Raw genomic sequence first — 4,574 nt, 5'->3', positions numbered from 1 at the left:
TAAAAATATGCATGTGTGGCAGTTGTGATATGACAAAGCAGAAGCAAAAAATATAACTAATTAATAGATAAACAAAGAAAGTGTATTTTGTTTAAAGCCTCCATAGACAATAAAATAATATCAATATTAAACATATATGCACCAATTGAAATAGCATCCCATTTCTTAAAGGAAAAAGTTAAATTGGTTAGAGGAAATAGACAGTAAAACTATACTAGTGAGACACCTCAACTTTTTACTCTCATAATAGGATATCTCTAATCATAATATAAATAAGAAAGAAGTTAAGGGGATGAATAGAATTTTGAAAGGATGGACATAATAGACGTATTGAGGAAACTGAATGAAAATAGGAGTTTACCTTTTCTTCATCTGTACAAAGCATCTTCACAAAATTTGACCATAAAAACCCACACTAGAGAAGATGCAGCAGGTTAGGACCTCTGCTTGGCCACTGTTTGACCCTCTTTACGTCCATGTAGCTGGGGTGCAAAGCGGCCACCTTGCAGCAGTCCAACACCCTCTTAGTTTGGGGCAGGAACACTTGAAGAAAACACCCCTTTTTGGCTTCCATCAGAGCCATGGTGGGAAGATGATGTCCTTTGCTGGTTGGAGCCTTCCTGTGCAGTACCAGGAGAGCCACTTGGAGTCCCACCTGTACACCAGAAGACATTGTTCCCTATTTGATGTGTCCCACATGCTGCAGACCAAGGTATTTGGTCAGGATCATGTCAAGTTGATGGAGAGCTTGGTGGTCAGTGACATTGCCAAACTAAAGTCAAACCAAGAAACACTGACTCTTTTCACCAACGAAGAAGGTGGTATCATAGATGACCTGATTGTGATAAACACATTTGACAAGTATCTGTATGTGATGTTCAATGATGGATGCCAAGAGAAAGACATGGCCCTCATTCAGAACAAGGCATCAGAACTAAAAAATTTTGGCTGTGATGTGAATCTGGAGGTGATTGATAATGCCTTGATAGCTCTGCAAGGTTCCTCAGTGGCTCAGCTGCTTCAGGCTGGGGTGTCAGATGACCTTTGGTCATCCATGACCAATGCCATGATGGATGTGTTTGGAATCCCTGGCTGCCATGTGACGTGCTGTGGTTACACTGGGGAGGATGGTATGGAGATCTTAGTGCCAGCAAAGAGGGCTGTCTACCTGGCAGAGGTGCTGCTAGAGAATAAGGAGGTCAAGCTGGCAGGGCTGGCAGCCTGTGGCTGGAGGCAGGTATGTGCCTATATGGGAATGACATTGATAAGTGCACCACCCCCGTGGAAGGGAGCCTGGGATGGATGCTGGGAAAATGATGCAGAGTTGCCATGGAGTTCCCTGGTGCTGCCATCATGGTCCCCCAGATGAAAGGGAAGCTAACCTGTAAGCATGTGGGGCTGACTCTACAGGTGCACCTATTCACCAACACAGCCTTATCATGAACACACAGGGAACAGTCATTGGGAAAATCACTAGTGGCTGCCCCTACCCATGCCTGAAGAAGAATGTGGCCATGGGTTATGTAGATGGAAACTACAGTAAAATTGGGACCCAGCTGTTGGTGGAGGTACAGAAGCGATGGGAGTCAGTGGTTAGCAAGATGCCCTTTGTGCCCACCCACTACTATACCTTGAAGTGACCTGACCCTCCGAATTCTTCTTCCTGCCTTCCTTTAGGGTTGAATGGGACACACACACCACAAAGTCCCCCCTGTGGTTGGTTGGTGTTGTCTGGAAGAAGGAGGATAGCCTAACTATTAAGGGCATTGGTGAGCAGCTCTTTCAGGGCCTTCTAGAGAAAGATGGGTATAGGATTCAGGGGTTGGGGAGGGAAAAAATAATTTGATGTAGTATAATGTTGAGGAAACAGGGTGTGGAATTGGAGGACCTGGGTTTGAATTCTGCTCTGCTAGTTATTCTCAATAGGACCTTGGGCAAGTCACTTCTCTTTGAGCCAGTTTCCTCCTTTGTCAAAGGAGCGGTAATTGTTCTAGTGCCACATACCTCACGTACCTATTGGGAGGAAAAGTGCTTTGTAAATCATAGAAATGCAGAAATGGGAGCTATGGTTATGATAAAGGCACTCCAGTAGCTATGGACAAAAAGATTGAGCATCCAAGGTTGGGAAAGTCACCTTAGGTTGTCCTAGAGGTGGCCAGGGATGGCATGGGGTACCACCCTCCTTTCCACAAGGAATCTGGCTCTGAGAGTGCTGACAGGGGGGACTTAGCCAAAAAATGGCTGTCATCTCCCTTGTTTTCTAAACACTCAACTCAATTTTCTGGGTTAAAGAATGTTCACAACTTTTGTATAATGTAAATTACAGAATCTCAGAGAGAATCTAACCCAAAATGATACCTGAAACACACATCACCTCTCTAACATTACCACATCCTAGGACTCTTCTTGAAGACCACAGTGAGTGGGAGCCCCATTCACTTTTTGACAGCCTTCTGTGTTGCAAATTTTTTCCTTATGTTAAATAAAAATCTGCCTCTACAGTTTCTCCCTTACCGCATCCTAATTCTGCCCTCTGTGCCCAAGCTAAAAAGTCTAGCTGTAGAAACACAGGGTTTAAGTGCCTTGAGCATAACATACTTAATATTTGCTTAAGAGACTATATAATCCAACATATTTTATGGTGAAGAAACTGATGGACAGAGATTAATTCTTCTGTCATGTGATTTTCCTTCTCTTTTCAATTTACCTTCCTAATAGGTTATACAACTAATAGTTTGCCTTCTCTGGGACTACACATAACTTATTTATTCCTTCAACCAACATTTATTTAGCCTGTACTGTGAATAGAGATTGTTATGCTAAGGGTGATCCAGTAGTGTAAGATCCAGTGGTGTAAAAAAAGGGACATGCATCTTCCCCAAACATTTGACAGAGTCAATCCCAAAGGATGTTAGGCAGGGAGGGAAGGCTGGGTGTCTGTGTTTGCTACAGATGGTGCGGTAGCATGAAGAATCTACACCTGAGCTCATAAGCTGACACTCTTGTGTGAATTGAGCTAAATATGTGATTGCAGATACTGTTAATGACTTAGGAAGGGGCCCTTCCCCTTCTCAGTTTACAGGTTGTCTGGGAGGCTCCAATGCCAGGGAAACCACCCTTTACATAAATATGGGATTAATGTATCCCTGCTCCATTGGCCAGGGAGGGTTGGGAAAGGGTCCATTCTAAATACTGGGACATTACAAAGGCCCGTTTTGTTCCCTGTGATCACTTTCTGTACCAGATGGGGCTTGAGCATTTCCTGTTGTTGCCTTATCATTTCCTTGGATAAAGAAATCCTACTGATAATAAAAAAAAAACCCACACTAAGTGCAGAAAATAAGAAATTTTAAATGCATCCTTTTCAGAACACAATACAATTAAATATATGTTGAATAAAGGGCTATGGAAACATTTTAAAAAATTAATTGGAAACCAAATAATACAATGCTAAAACCCAAATAGGTCAAAGAATAAAGCATAGAAAAAGTAAATAATTTCATAGTAGAGAATGACAAAATTGAGTCAATTTATCAAAATTTGTGGGATGCAGCCAAAGTAGTACTTAGAGAAAATTTTATATTTCAAAACACTTATATCAATAAAATTGAGAAAGAGCAGATCAATGAATTGGGCATGCAGTTTAAAAACTAGAAAAGAGCAAATAAAAAAATATGTAATTAAATATCAGATTGGAAATCCTGGAAATCAAAGGAGAGATTAATAAAATTGAAAGTAAAAAATATCCAACAAATTAAGAGCTGTTTTGTGAACAAAAAGATATTAAAATAGATAAACCATTTGTTAATTTGATTTTAAAAAGATGAAAACCAAATTATTAATATCAAATCTGAAAATGGTGATTACATCACCAATAAAGATACAATTAAATCTATTAGAAGTTGTTTTGCTTAATTATATGTCAATGAATCTGACAATCTGAGACAAATTGATGAATATTTGCTAAAGTTTATAGTGCATAGATTAACTGAAGAGGAAATAGAATACTTAAATAATTCAATCTTAGAAAAAGAAATTCAGCAGACCATCAATAAGTTCCCTAAGAGAAAATCCCCCGGACAAGAAGGATTCCCAAGTGAATTCTACCTAATATTTAAAGAACAACTATTTCCCAAATTATAAAATTTATTTGGAAAAATAAGTAAAGAAGGACTCTTACCAAATTCCTTTAATGACCAAAATACAGAGCTAATACAAATACCAAGAATGGAAAAATAAACAGAAAAATAAAACCACATCAATTTCTCTAATGAATGTTGATACCAAAATTTTAAATAAAATACTTTCAAGAATATTCAATGCAATGCAATACACAAAGATAATACTTGATGACCAAATGGAGTTTATACCTGGGATATAGGACTGGTTAAATTTTGTTTTAAAAATATGAATAATCGATAATATCAATAACAAAACCAGCAAAAATCATATGATTATCTCAATTGATGTAGAAAAACTTCTTTTTCTTTTACAGAATTGAATATTCCTATTAAAAATACTAGAGAGTATAGGAATAAGTGGAAATTTCCTTAAAATGATAAGTACTATCTATC

General features: G+C 38.6%; 1 pseudogene; it reads left to right on the top strand.

Moving 5' to 3' along the window:
- The first annotated feature begins 424 nt into the window (after window positions 1-424).
- On the top strand, window positions 425-1,640 carry LOC138143504 (aminomethyltransferase, mitochondrial pseudogene; annotated as a pseudogene).
- The last annotated feature ends 2,934 nt before the right edge of the window (window positions 1,641-4,574 follow it).

Source organism: Petaurus breviceps, unplaced genomic scaffold, assembly GCF_028583685.1.
Source record: "Petaurus breviceps papuanus isolate PSGF00001 unplaced genomic scaffold, PetGlider_PUasm1.0 90644, whole genome shotgun sequence".
Lineage (NCBI taxonomy): Eukaryota > Metazoa > Chordata > Mammalia > Diprotodontia > Petauridae > Petaurus > Petaurus breviceps.
Note: the sequence above shows the minus strand (reverse complement) of the source record. Positions and strands in the feature narration are given on the sequence as shown.